The 15,178-nt window shown below is 49.4% G+C and overlaps 1 protein-coding gene across 2 annotated transcripts in view; it reads left to right on the top strand.

Annotated features, from left to right (window-relative positions):
- The window catches only part of Ttll11 (tubulin tyrosine ligase like 11), a 234,034-nt gene that overhangs the window by 166,672 nt on the left and 52,184 nt on the right, over positions 1-15,178 (top strand). The window lies entirely within an intron of this gene.

Below are 15,178 nucleotides of genomic sequence, written 5' to 3'. Positions count from 1 at the left end.
AGGCAGAGGGGTACTCCTCCCAAGAGAGTGACAGACTGAAGCAGGTCACTGTCACCCCTCTGCTGGTGGCAGGCTGCTTTTCTAAAGGACAGTGAGAGCAAGGGAGACGCTAATGTCTGAAACCACCTGTATGTTCCTGGCTGGAAAGAGTGCAGGCTACAAATGAGCTTCTCTTCAGTGATTCTGCCGGCCAGGATGAGATTTAGACTAACATGTAGATTCCTCCAGGGCCCCACAGGTTCAGCTAGACATGGAAGAGAGTGACGTTCCTGACAAGATGGGCGATGTGAGCAAGTCAGTGAACCTGTTGGAACCTGTGTTTTCAGGTAGAAAAGCAAGGGGTGGGCACAGCTGCTTCCCATGGTCCTCGGGGATTCTCAACTCCGTGACGCAGGGATCATAGAGTGCATTCTGGGAAGAGAGTAGGCATGGATGTTTTTGACGCTCCAAGGGCATGCTGCCAAAATGTGAGAGATGAGATGGGAAGGGACAGGACTTCTGAAGCAAAGGAGGCAGATTCTCCATGCGTCCCATGATCCCAAGAGTCTCCACCCCGACCCCTTGCACCTGAGTGCTGACCGAGTGTCTCACCCACTGTTCTACTGCTGTGAAGAGACACCATGACCAAGACAACTTATAAAAGAAAGTGTTTAAGTGGGGGCTGGCTTGCCATTTCAGAGGGTTAGTCTGTGATCATCATGATGGGGAGCATGGCAGCAGGCAGGTAGGCATGGTGTTGGATTAGTAGCTGAGAGCTTGCTTCTGATCCACGAGGACTAGAGAGAGAACAAGACTGGGCCAGTTATGGACTTCTGAAATCTCAAAGCCAACTCCCAGTGACACATCTCTAACAAGGCCACACCTCCTCCTTTCCACTAACTGGGGACCAAAGGTTCAAACACATGAGCCTGTGGGAGTCATGCTCAATCAAACAATACAGTACAGCAGCTCTCTAGGTAGCATTTGTATTCCATTCTGTGTTGTAAGTGGTCTGGAGAGGACCTCAAATATCCAGGAGGATGTGAGCAGGCTTCATGTAAATATCATGCCAATCTCCACAAGGAATTTGTGCGTCCTGAGACTGAGGTCCCCACAGCTGATGCTGGACCACATCCCCATGAATCCCAAGAAATAAGAGCACAGAGTTGAAAAGGATCAAGGAAAAGGCCCGGGTGCCTGAGTATGCCACAGAGTGTTCAGGGGCACCTAAGAATGAAGGTAAGCCAGTAGTGGTGGCTCATGCCTTTAATCCCAGCACTCAGACTCGGGAGGCAGGGGCAGGCGGATCTCTGTGAGTTCAAGGCCACCCTGGTCTACAGAGTGAGCTCCAGGTTACCCGGAACTGTTACATACAGAAACCCTGTCACGAAAAACAAACAAACAAACAAACAGAATGATAGTGTAATTGTATGATGGGTTAAAGCCAGAGGTGACATGGTGGGCTATGTTCTCTGTCTGTGATAGGGAGGATGTGTTGGAAGGGGACAGAATAGTCACAAGACTGTCAAAGAGGTTGTGAGAATCCAGGTGTGTCTCAGTGGTGACAAATGATGGCATCAGAGAGAGAGAGAGAGAGAGCGAGAGAGAGAGAGAGAGAGCGAGAGAGAGAGAGAGAGCTTACTTGGTCATCTCTAGCCATGAGGAGAGAGTCAGTTCCTCTAGTGTCTAACCCACCAGGCAAGTAGAGACAGCCCACACTGCCCTGCCAGGCTGGAGGCTCCAGTTCAGGAACGAAGGTAGCCAACATACCAATGAGTTGCCCAAGTACACACATTTTCTAAGACACTGTTTACAGCAGACAAAGGGATGAGTCCATTACCATGGAATGTCCATCAATTTCCAAATGGAAGGAAATTCTAATGGGCTGCATAGACAGCCCCGAGGGCACTGTGTTAAGTGAATACAGCAAATCCTGAATCATCCATAGCTCATCCCGAGAAGGTGGAACAGGGGCTGCAGGCAGGGGAAGCAGGGAGTTGTGTTTTGTAGGCACAAAGTTCCATTTGGAAGGAGGAAAGGTCCTGGAGGCAGGTGGTGGTGGCTACACAGGAGAGAATGTCCACAGTATCACTGAAGCGGGCACTGAAGAGCTAAAAGGTTATATCACATGCAGTTTACCAAATACTAATTTACTTGTTGAGGTTCTGGGGCTGAAGTCAGGACCTCGCTCTTGCTCCTGGCCTAGCACCCTGCTGCCAAGCTACACTCCAGGCCTTGGCTTACCAATTCAGAAACAAACAAACAAAACTCCTTCTTTTAAAAGCTAAGTGTATTTAAATTTTCATGTGTTCATGGGGGTGTGTTACATTTGCAGTGAGAAGACAACATGTATGAATTGGCTCTCTCCTCCCCCGTGTGGATCTGGGGACTAGGTATCCAGGACTAGGTACCTGGATCAGGTAGTCAGGCTTGGTCGCAAGCACCTTTACTTGCTAGGCCGCCTCACCAGCCCTAAAGTGTTTTCTAAGTAGTTTTCTCAAAGTCAGGCACGCAGAGTCCCCAGGCAAAGCTCCTCACGCAGACCCTGCTTTGACTCTGGGCTCTGTCTCTCTCTAGCTGGGTGTGGCTCACCTGGAAACTCCACTTTGAGTCTCTAAGCCTATTTATCCTCGCCTGTAGAGTCGTGGGCCAGGGGTGGGAAAGGGTTAAGGACACCCACACTTCCATGTCCTGCACAGAGCAAACCCTTTAGCTTCCCCAAGCTCGGTTCCCGTCTGTGGAGAGGGGCTGGTAGGACTAAATACAAAGCTCCCAGTGCGGGGCCTCTGGGCCATGGCCTCTGGCAGCAGAGTTACACATACACAGAAGGAAAATAGCATGGCCACGTGACATGGCATCTCTGAGTGTTGTGTAATCTGTTTCCTGCTCAGAGCTGGTCGGCAGAGTCCTGAAATTATCCCTCTTCAGGGATGTGTCCGTGTCTGAGATAATATGTACATATATTCCAGAGACAGGGCCATACTAGGCCTAAGTAATGTGGACTGAGTCCCTTTCTGCTGCCTGAGGGCCAGAGATGACCCCAACCCAGCTGCTGTCTGCGAAGAGCTGACTGTGGCCCAGGGAAGACCTGAGGATAATGTCCCTGCAAACTTAGGGTCTGGGAATCTGGGTCACCCCTTTATATGCCAGACCTTCGTGGACAAGTCACGTTCCACCTGCACTCAGTCCTTGCCTGCATACAGAGCAATGACACTAAACTCAGGTCTGGCCCAGAGCCTCTTGGTTTTCTCTTGGGGAGCAGCAGTCTTTGGGCATCTGGTGATTGGGGAAGACACACTGTGTGCCCTGCCTTCTGACCTTGGGAACTTAGTTTCAGTCCAGATGAGATTGACCCCGATGGCATTTGGGGGTCCCAGGGTCAGACTGCCAAGGAAAACGAATGTATGGGGTCCGTGTAGAACACAGGAGACTGAGGACTGTAGAGGGAGTGAGAGCAGAGAGACAGACAGTGGTCTCCTGGGGACACGACTGGACAAGGAGTGACAGTTTTACAGCCAAAGAGCTGCAAGTCAGCAGGGCCCTGGGTGCCAGAAGGCTTGACCCACTCCAGAGCCCCTGACCCTCTGAGCAAGTAGACTGTCCTGGGAAGACCAACAGATGCTGGGCTATCCCAGTCTACCCCTAGGAGTCTCTGTTCCCCTGCCCCTCAGATCATGAAGACAGCATCTGTCTCTCTCCTATTTGGGTCTTCCTCTGCCCTCCCCCCATACCTAGGCACAGTGTGCCCACCTCACGTGGGACGCTCTACTTCATGAGGTCTTATCTCAAGCTGGAATTGGAATTGAATCAAATCCAGTAAAGCCGTGTTCAGATCCTAGGGAGCATTGGTGTGTGCACCGGCATAGCATATCCGAGTCAAATTCTCAGTAACCAACCAAAGTCGATTAACACTGGCAGAGAAATTGCAGGTTATCATTCAGCCATGACCGCCATCCATATGCATGAAGCCCACAGGCCTGACTCTCTTGCAGAATCAGGCACAGCCGTTAGAGGGACCAGCTTTAGAAACAGTGCTGTCTCCTTCCCCCAACAGTGTCCCTGTAAGTCACAGTGTTGTGTCAGGTCTGTGGTGGCAAAGGAAGCTTCCTAGGCTGTCCACATGTTGCTATGCTTGTGAAGAGTTCGGTGAGCTCTGCCACTTAGGAAATGGGTCACATGTAGCAACACTGGGCTTCAGTGAACATGTCACAGCTGTGTATAGGAAAAACATACTGTTATCGCTGGGGCCAGCCTGAGACAACCAGCTCGTTCAGGAACAGATGTTTTGTGGAACTCACTGTGACAGGCTCATCATCTCAGGCTGGAGAGAGGCCAGCACTTAGTCACCAGCCTTGCAAGGACACAGACGCCTCTGGACTGTCCCCTTATCCCTGGCAGGTGGGCTCACAGGAACTGCTCCTCTCTCTGATATCTAGCATCTGAAGTTAAGCAGTTTGCCAATCTGAGAGCCAAGGCGGCGGCAGGCAGCCAGGTGTGCCTAGGGAAGATGTTTACAAGGTGGCGCCTGGGAAGGTTTTTGACTGGTTCTACGCACCTGACTTTCCTGCAGGGCCCACTGTGCACCAGGTTCTGTTGGAGCTGTTTCTACATTGTTGCAGAATAACCCTCTGTGACTTCCATTCCAGGGAGGAAAATGCTGAGGCCTTCTGCTCATTTCTGAACATGGCCTCAACCAGTCACCAACAGATGGGGCCACAAAGCCACAGAAACGGATCCCCTTGTGGTTCTGGACCCTGTGTCCCAATCATGAGGTCACAGCTCTTCTGGTGTAGTAGAGAGAGACAGCTTCGGGAGTCCCTGGTTTGTTCCTTGGTAATGCCATCACTCCAGTCCCTGCCTGTACAGGGTCATGCGGCCCTTCCCTCTGCACATACTTCAGGACAGCTGCCACCAGATGTAGAGTCCTCTCTAAATCCGGTTGATCTCCAACCTTTGATTTTGTCTGCAAAGGCTGTCCTGGAAAAGACCCAGACAGTCATAGTTTTAGAGATTAGTACCCGGACATGTCTGGAATGTGGGGCATAGTTCAATCCATCAACATCCTTTAGCCCTTAACCAGCGGTTTCTTCCAGGTTGTCTTGCTAAGGTCACACAAGAAGATGTGGTCTCTCTACGACTGGTCAATGTGACTATGGGTTATTCAGTCACAAATGGCTGGATCTGTATCTATGTCTAGTCACCCCCTCCTCTTGGAATAGGGCAGAGAGACTGTAGGAGTCAGAGGTGGTGTGGGACTACAGAGAAACAGAGTTTCCTGGCCTCAACAGGACAGTTGCACGCATGGACTCAGAGTGGCTATGGCAACACGCACAAAACCAAGCCAGATAATGTCCCAGCATGGATGGGGAGGGGACAAAACCTCCCATCCCTACCTGAGGAAATACTGGAAACTGATGGAGGAGAGTCAGATTTCTTCAGGGCTATGGCCCCAGAGAGGCTACCCATGCTCCAGCAGATGGCCCTCCACCCACGCACACATGGGAGCACTAAGTGGACTCAGACGGTTTATAAAAGGAGCGCATGGGTGAAATTCAGAAAAATAGTGGTGGGAGGAACAAAGGAGGGGTGAGAAGAGAGGGGAAGAGTGGGAGGGAGGGTGGAGGTGGATCTGATCACGACGACATGATACACATGTGTGAGAAGAAGATAGGAGGGGGGGAGGATGAAGAGGAGGAAAGAAAGCGTCCTGCGGTATGGAGTGGAATCCAGGCTGGCTGGCTCTGAACTAGCACTCTCGGAGAAGCTCCAGTTGGCTACTCGCCCATCCCATCAGATACATGGGGCTGGCTCCAGTCTTATGGAGTCACCATGTAACCAGGATAGTCCTGAACCAGGTGTGATGGCACACGCGTGCAATCCCAGCACTCAGGAAGCAGAGGACTGTCAATTCAAGTCCAGCCCAAGATATGCGGTAGTGAGGTCCTGCCTCGAATAAATCAAATCGGGGAGGAGACTCCAGGCTGGCTGGGAGAGGGGGGCTGAAGACAGGGTGTGAGCCTCAGAGTCAGGCAGATCTACACTCACAATCTGCCCTACTCTGGACAGCACTGGGCAAATTGTGTCATTTTGGTCTCTTGGGCAGTGTCTCATCTGGAAGATGAGAACCCTAGGAAGAAGACAAAGACCCTCCAAGGACCGCAGTAAAGATCAGCATGCTTGGATGCGAGCGTGGACTCAGACAGAGCCCAGGCATCCTGGCTTCACCGCGGACACCGTCCTCGGTGCTTTCCAACCACAGGGACTCTCCAGAACCTCCTAAAGCAGCTCCCCAGAAACCAGGGTGAGGACAAGAGAGGAGCCAGAGCGAACGCTGGACCCACTGAGATGCTGGTGGGACATCTGGATGGATTTGTCTGGCAGGTGTGGACTTAGAAGGTGACTTTTAAAAGCTACATGGAGCCAAAGAGGAAAAAAATTAAACTTGTTTGGGCAGATTGCTGTGCTCTCTGCGGTGACGAGTCAGAAAGCAAGCTAGCTAGCTGCCATACTCGTTGGTCAGTGGTCACCAGTACTCAGTCTTGCCAGCGAACTGGGCAAACTGCTCTCTGCTGTTCCAGGGGCGTTCAGGCTGCGTCCAGTCAGGTACGGGAAGCGTGCTCTGAGCCCGCAACAGCTGACGGAGGACGGAACCTGGGAAGGTCTCCCAGTCTCTCTCTGATGCGCATTCTCCAGCAGCGCCTTGGTGGCCCTGATGATCTCCCCAGAACCACCTTAAAACCTGCACCTCCTCCTGATAAAAGACACTTTCACTGATTTTGTTTTGTGTTAAAAACACAAAACACATGAGACAATACATCTCATGTGAACACTGTGGCGATCCCTGTTCCTGGACCACCACTTCCCACACATCCTACCCTACTGCATGTGGCACACGTGTGTGGCAGGGTGAGGGGGGCGGGTAGGTTCATAGTTGTTGCCATGACAACTGAGGAAGAGGCAAGCTCTGACTTCAGTGCCTGCTTGTTAGTAGTGAAGCTGAATGGTGAGGACTTTGTCCCCCCGCCTTGAAAAATGAGATTCCCCACCATAGTCTGGAAACCTTTGGATGCATCCAGTCCAGTAGATATTAATTTATTTGGACGAATGGGTGTTAGCAGGAGTTACTGTTTAAGACATGTCAAGTGGCCTAGGGAGACAGCTTGGTTGGTACAGTGCTCGCTGTGTGAGCGTGAGGCCCTGAGTTTGAGCACCGGTACACACAGAAGCAGTCGGGCGGGTGCACTGACAGGTGCTTATAATTCCTATGTCCGGGAGGTGGAGATAGGTGGGTCCCTACCTAACTGGCAAGCTCAATGTTGGTGACAGATCTTGTCGCAGACCAAAAAAGGGAGGGCTGGAGGCTCAGTGGTTAATAGTGGTGACTGTCCTTCTAGAGGACTTGGGTTGGATTCCCAGCACCCACATGGAGGCTCACCACTGGCTGTAACTGTAGCGTCAGAAGACCCTACACCCTCTTCTGGCTTCCACAGGTACTGTACACATGGCACACAGACATACCTTCAGGCAAAACACCCATACACACAAAATATGTGTGCCCCTCCCATACCCAAAGTAGAGGAAAAAGGCAAGTCACGGCCTTAGCACAGCTGTCGCTGAAAGAGCTGGGAGCTTGGGGGAGGGCAGCCGCTAGAGCCTGGCCCTGTGTCATCACACCCTCGAGACTTCTCGACTGTCTTGTGCTGAGAAGCAGTGACACGTCTGGCATTTTCCCGGCTCCTCTACATTTGGTTTTTCGCTGGGAACATTTGAAACCCCATCCCTGTGGCACTGTTACCCCTTCGCAGATGAGGAAACTGATACCCAAAGAGGTTAAGTCCCTTTCCTGAGGTCACTCAGCTAGTAAACAGGGCAAGCCTGTTTGATCTCCACAATGCCTGCGTCTCTTACCGCTCCACCACCTCAACTTAACCTTGTGCTTGAAATCAACGTGGCCTCTCTACTCGTTGGGGAGACATCACCTAAAGCATGTACTGCCATAACTAAACAGTTGGTGCTTCTGTAAGAAACAGCACAGCACACTGTCTGGATGTCTGCTCAGGGAATTGAGCAGTGATAAGAGAAATTAAATACTTTAATGGATTTTGACAACAACTCTTCGTTAGGGGGATTCAAAATCGCATAAAAGAAAAAAGTCAGACTTTCTCTTTGGACCTGATGGTTAATATGCATGCCTAATTTATTAGCTGATTCAAAACATAACAAAATAAAACAGCAGCAACAAAAGAAAACACCAAATTTCGTTAGGGCCAGAGTCCTTTAAGGAAAAGGAGATTGTAGAATGGAGGAGGTGGACTCTCCTGGACAAGGTGTTCTTGAACTGACCTTCTGTCCCTCACTGCGGAGTGGGTACTTGATAAAATATGTGTCCAGTGGGACATGACAGTTCTTGGGAGATTGAGGCTGGAGGATCTTGAGTTCAAGACCATCTTAAGCTACATAACAAGATGGCCTATATGTCTGTCTGTCTGTCTATCTATCTCACTCACAGGTATACATGTATGTGCATGTGTGTGTGCGCGCACACACACACACATCCTATGAGTGACAACAGCTTTCCACACCATGAGTCAGTCAGGCAGGATGCCAGCCCCTTATTTTTGTGCTCCCACCGAATCCCTCCACAGCTCTGGGAGCCAGACTATACCGTCCATTTCCATTTCACCAAAGGGAAACTGAGGCTGAGCAAGAACACAGTTTCCTAAGAGACATACAGTTAGTACAAGATGGATCCAGGATGAAGTTATTCTTATCATTATGAGTTAGTAACTGTATTAGCCATGTAGTTAATCTTAAGGAAGTCAAATACTTGCCTGACAATGACATCCAGCAAATGGTATGCATGCCTTCAGCCAGAATCACCCTGAGTCTTCCTGTCATAACTGTTCAAGAACACATTGATTACACGGTCACTCACTAGCAGGCCTTCCTCACACGTGTGAAATGTACGGAGACCAGGGGAACACAAGTCACTTGTTTCCAACAGTCTTTCAGGAGAAATGGCCATGCTGCCAGTTTAGAAAATGATGCATTCCACAAGAAGTACTATGAGAAATGCAGGAAATATACTTCAGAGTGGGAGGGAGGAAAGAGGCTGTGGCTGGTCTCTAAGGGGAGCTGTGAAGGACAAAGAGAATCAGAACCTGACTGGAGATGAAGGGTACACAGGTCTTCAGCCTCCCGGACCCAGGTGCCTGCATACATCCCTGGGCATGAGGTCTGGCTCTGGAAGCCACAGACTGACACTCAGCACATAGGAGAATTGCTGTCTACTGGAGAGGGACCAGATGCACACACAGGAAGGGGATGTCCTTTCCTGAGAATGGATTGTCCCTGAAGGGCCCCCTCACATTAACTCAGAACTCCTACTGAGTGGTTTACAAAGAAAGTGGGATACAAATGTTGTGAGCCCCATGTCACTGAGGGAAGGTGGTTTGGGGTTCAACACCAGTCCTTCAGGGTTCGGGTAGGGGTGCTGGCACTATGAGGTTAAGAGAATGCTCCCAGAAAATCAGCCAGTAACAGAGTTGACTGGAAGTCTGCTGAGCCACTCTCTAGCCTGGTAGAGTCCTGTGAAAGCACTGAATGAGGACTCCTGGGATACACAGTAGTCAAGAGAGATGTAGGGCCTCTGCAGACAATGGATTGGGTTTGGGTGACATTGGATGCCAAGAAGAAAGCAGCTTTAGCAAAGATGCCATCTACACACATGGCTGTCCCCATTTCCCCCGCATTCACGCAGCCCGTACTTTGACACAGAGCTGTGTTTAAATACTAAACTGTTTTGTGTTGCAGCCTTGCACTGAGTGTGTAATTAAGAGGATCCCTTCATTAGCAGAGCTGCATAATGAAAGCTCAAGTTAGCCTTTCCTGCTAATTCTGGAGGTGGTGGGGCAGGCTAATACAACCGCTGATTACAATTGTCACATAGTCTCTTGCCGAATCCACCAGGAAATTTTCATTTCCCAGAGTGCATGAGGGATCTCGCAGTGACTGAGAGAGAAAAGGGAGAAGAAAGGTTTGCTCTGACAACCCACAGTAGAGATGGATAGGGATTAGGAACATGGGGTACAGCATAGAGTTCTAATCACACCCTCCTCACTGAGGCCACCAGATGTAAACTCAGGTCAGTCATTGTGTCTAAAGTGTTGTGAAAACTCTTTCAAATATGAATATACTCACTACAACATGTGTGCACAATGAGGCTTTGTAAGAACGACAAGTTTAGTCATAGGTCAAGCAACTACAGAGCCTGCACTTCTGGAATTTTTCAGAAAGAAACAGATATTCCATGGACAGTTAAAAAATTAGTCATTTAAGCTTGATAAGTTCTGTGAAGAAAGAAAATCAAGTGTATTTTGTTCTTTGCATCCTGAAGATCAGAGAATGAGTTCTCAGTGAATTTCATGATAATAATGGTGATGAAGATAATGATGACAGCAATGATAATGACAATGGTGGTAATGGAGGTGGTCATGGTGATGATCCTGAAGAGGATGGTGATGGCAGAAATTATTGTGATCCTGATGATAGTGACGATGATAGTAACAGTGATGAAAAGGACCATGACCATGATGATGGTGATGACTATGAAGGTGACAGTAGAGATGATAGAAACAATGGTAATGATGGAGATGGTGATGACCGTTATCAAGGTGATGGTGTTGACTATGTTGATACCAGTGTAGGGAATGAAAATGATGATAAAGGTGATGGTTGTGACGATAATGAAGTTGACAATTTGGTAGTGATCAAGAATATGATGATGATCAGGCATAGTGGTGCACACCTTTAACCCCAGCACTCGGGAGGAAGAGGCAGGCAGATCTCTAAGGTTGAGGCCAGCCTGGTCTACAGAGCAAGGTCCAGGACAGCCAGGGTCACACAGAGAAAGCCTGTCTCAAAAAACCAAACAAGCGACAACATAGAGTATGATGATGTACAGTCAGGAAGATGATGGACAAAGGAAGGTGCCTTTCCTCCTAGAAAACTATAGAGGTAAAGAAAAGATGGGACAGTTGAGTGATGAGCGAACACACTTGCCAAGGGAGGGAAGGTAGGCAGGGAAGAAAAGGCTGGTGTTCAGGAGATAACACGAGGCACTAGCGTTCCACTTGGGGATCTGGCCTAGCATGCCTCAGGACAGGACACCGTTCAGGGCAACCTCAGACTTTGAAGAATATTCTCTGGGTTCCAGAGAAAAGTGAAGCCCGGACGAGTGTCACCCCCCCCCCCCCGGCCAAAGTGCTCAAAATCCATGTGGGGTTCCAGCCACCGGGCATCCCAGCTCAATGTAATATTTTTCCTCCTCTTTGCTCACACAAAAACTCTGAGCTGAGCCGGGCGGTGGTGGCGCACACCTTTAATCCCAGCACTCGGGAGGCAGAGGCAGGCGGATCTCTGTGAGTTCGAGACCAGCCTGGTCTACAAGAGCTAGTTCCAGGACAGGCTCCAAAACCACAGAGAAACCCTGTCTCGAAAAAACCAAAAAAAAAAAAAAAAACAAACAAAAAAAAAACTCTGAGCCGGGGATCATGAAGATGGGACCTGGCCTTGGCCTCTCACGAGAAGTCTCTCCCCTCAAGCAAAGACTTGGCCTCTACTTCGCTAAGTTATTTCAGAAAGAAAATGAGGCAAATCATTGTGGCGCCCTCTAACTTCTGTGTTTACTGTTCCTGGTAGATGGGGGTGGGGGTGGGGGGGAGCAACACCTCCATCAGCACAGGATGTTAGGATAGCAGAAACCCTGAGCCAAGATTAAACATCAGGGAAGATGTGGTTAGTGAGTTCTCATGGGCACCATGGAGCCCAGTCTAGGCTAGAAGAAGAAAAATCTCCTTGGCCTAGGCAGCCCGAGCAGTGAAGACAACGCTGTGTTAGTTACATGAGGTGGGGCTGGAGTCGACTGGTGACTTTTGAGATGAAGAAGAACCATGTGATTGTGATAGAAGTGGCCGACAGGACCAAGGATCTGTGTAAGCTCATGTTCCACTCTCTGCTTACTGTTACCTCTATCAGGTCTGTGGGCCCGGGAACCGTTATTGCTCTGTCTTACATAAACCTTTGAGATTATGTGAGTTGCCTAAGGTCATGTGGCTTCAAGCAGCAGAGAGATGATCCAACTATTCCTTGATTTACCGATCTCCTGACCCCCAAGCATCAAGCTCACCAGGCCCATGTCCCAGCAGAGAGGCGCCGCAGTGGCATGGCTTCCCGAGCAGTGTGCACAGAACATGCCACCTACTGGCTGCACTGCAGCATAGCCAGGGGACAGCAGGGAGGCCCTTGACACGAAGAGTGCCCTGCCACACTTACTGGGAGGCCTGTGGAAAATGAGCTGTCAGGTCGTTCGTCTGGAAAATGAAAACGAGAGAGCTGGGCCCGGTGACCCCTAAAGGGCTCTCCAGCTCCCAAAAGACTCGCCTTCAGGTCTAGGGAAGCAGCCACGAGACTGGGTCCTCACATCTTTCCTGCTGCCGATTCATTGTCTGGCCAAGCAAGAAAACGCTCAAGCGCCAGCCCAGGTCATGGTTCCGTGAAGCATCCCCCAGCAGGAAGAGAGACGGGCTGCTGTTGCCTTCGGCTTCCTTGCTGCTTTGCATTCCACAAACACTCTGTGTCATGAGTTACAAGAGACGATGGTGGTCAAGTAACAAACTGATCTGTCTGGCAAGCAATATCGGGCAAGTACATTCAGATGAGCGATTGACCTCCCAGAAGCTGCTTCATTGGTTCGTGTTGGTGCCTCATAGAAGGTTGGATTTAGACCTTAGGCAGCACCCCCATTTCATGCTGGCACTGGCTGTGCCCACCCTCATCCATTGTCCCCGTTAAGCCTTCTTTGCAGAATAAAGTAAAAGATTCTCTCCATAAGGAGAAGAAAATGAGTTGAGCTGAGAAAATGAAGAGAAAGTGTCCAGTTTTGAACCTAAACAACTCTGCGTTCAAATTTAATAGCGGGGTGACTTTTGCAAGGTGGTTGACTTGTCTGAACACATTTCGCTCATATCTAAAATGGAGCCACCTAAAATATCATGTTTCTCTCATGTGTGGAATCTAGATTTACATGCATGTATACATGTGTATACAAATATATAGATATATATGCGCATTTTTCTATCCTGGCTCTACTGTGCATTGGTTTGTCTTCCTATGTCTTGGTTCCCCTTCCTGTAAAGTAGGAATATAGCATCCACTTTGTCATGGTCTATACCAGGCCTTCTGCATACATGCTGTGCTCTTTAGCTTTGGGTTTTGTTGGACTCCAAACAACGCAAGTCAGGGTGTCTCTGATTCTCTTGCCTGCTTGTGGGACCTATTTCCTCCTACTGGATCTCCTCATCCAGCCTTGATATGAGAGGATGTGCCTGGTCTTATTGCTTCCTGTTACACCATGTTTGGTTGATGTCCCTGGGAGGTCTGCTCCTTTCTGAAGGAAAACAGGAGCAGTGGATCTGGGGAGGAGAAGGGGACTGGAAGGAGAGGAGGCTGCAGTTAGGATATATTGTATGAGAGAAGAATAAGTAAATAAAATATCCACTTTTTGAGATTTTACAGAAGGCACAGAATTAAAACCCGCTGTATTTACTGGCTGACACCAATGGCGGCAACAGTGTGCATGTTGCTAGTGAGGGTATGTCCTGCCTCAGAGAAAGAGATCACATGGGGTGGGAGTGGCCAGAGTTTGGAGGAGGGAGCCGCGCGGGTAGGACTATCCTCTGCCTGGGTCTGCCTCTTAAAAGGACTTGAATATGTCAACAGAGGCTTCTCTTTGAGTTCTTTCTTCATCTCTTGGGAGCGTGTGCCCGGTCGGCCCTGCTCAGCCACAGTCTGTATCTCCTCTTCAAACTGCATCATGTAACCAATCAAGCAAATGGGGCTCTGTCATGGCAGAGATATATCAAGTGACGGAGCTGGGCATTTTGGTAGCTACATTTATTTTTAGCGACTTCATCCTGAGACGCTTTAAATTAGCTGCAGTCCTAATTTAAGGCACTGCATGGAGCGTGGTTAGCATTTCTCCACGAGCAGCGGTGAGCTACGTGCACTTTTGACATCTAGCGATGGAGGGACCATGCCAAACAGCAGGGAAAGAGGCCTACGACATCTCTGTCCTGTAGAGCCCCCAGGCCGCAGGGCGTCCTCTCAGGACACAGCTTTGCCTGTATCCTGCCGATTCTCGGCCTCCTTGTCCCTATTTTTAAACAGCGGTTGCCATTTCTACCCAGGAAGTCCTTTGCAGTGGCTGCCTAGCTCCATGCTCATCCACTGGCTCTGGCTTAGGCAGATCTCATCTGCTGTTGTCTAATAGTGAGTCTCCGACTCCGCCCTGAGTCTGAACCTCCCAGATTATTGGCCCAGCCCATACAAAGTTTCTACAGCATGAATGATCATTTCTGGCAAGTCCTCAGGAGACACCAAAGCAGCAAGTCCATGGGCCCCACTTTCTAGATGGTTGATGTACCATGATGTCCAACCCCTGTGCTAAGGGCTTCATGCAGCCCAACACAAGGGCTTCTTGCAGTCCAGAACAGCCACTGATGAAGCCCAACACAAAATCATAAACCTACTTAAAATCTCATTAGATTATTTTACATCTTTCTGATAACTCTGTTATATGAGTCTCAAGCATTAATTTTATAGGTGCAACATCAACATCATATCTCAAAAATCACAGTCACAAAAATTAAGCATATGTATGCATATATGTATGTGTGTGCATGTGTGTGTGTGTACCCGAACAACTTTGATTTAATGTGCACCCTAAGGCAAGTCTTCCTTATCCAACATGGTTCATAGAATCCAAAATGTCAGACTCCCTTGAATTCTAGACTGTTCCAGGAGTTTCCTAAGGTCCTTCTTTAAAAGTCGTCTGTGTTTCTAGCTGATCTCCCTCACTGTGGCCAGTTCCCATCATGCCTCCCCTTGCATTGAAACCTCCCATAGTCTCCCTCACTTCCAAACCAAGCAAACTTCTCTAGAAATCAGTATTGAGACCAAAATCTGCGCTGGCCCTTTGGACATGACTCTAGCAGTGTGGTTCATATGGGCCTCTCCCTGCCCCCGTTCAGCCATGCGCCTCTGGGCAGCAGGGACAAGCTCCCGGGACGTACCAGTGCTTAGGAAATAGCTCCGAGAGGAAAATGACTGAAGGCATACTCAACAGGAGATGGAAGGTATT

Source organism: Chionomys nivalis, chromosome 22 (genome assembly GCF_950005125.1).
Source record: "Chionomys nivalis chromosome 22, mChiNiv1.1, whole genome shotgun sequence".
Lineage (NCBI taxonomy): Eukaryota > Metazoa > Chordata > Mammalia > Rodentia > Cricetidae > Chionomys > Chionomys nivalis.
Note: the sequence above shows the minus strand (reverse complement) of the source record. Positions and strands in the feature narration are given on the sequence as shown.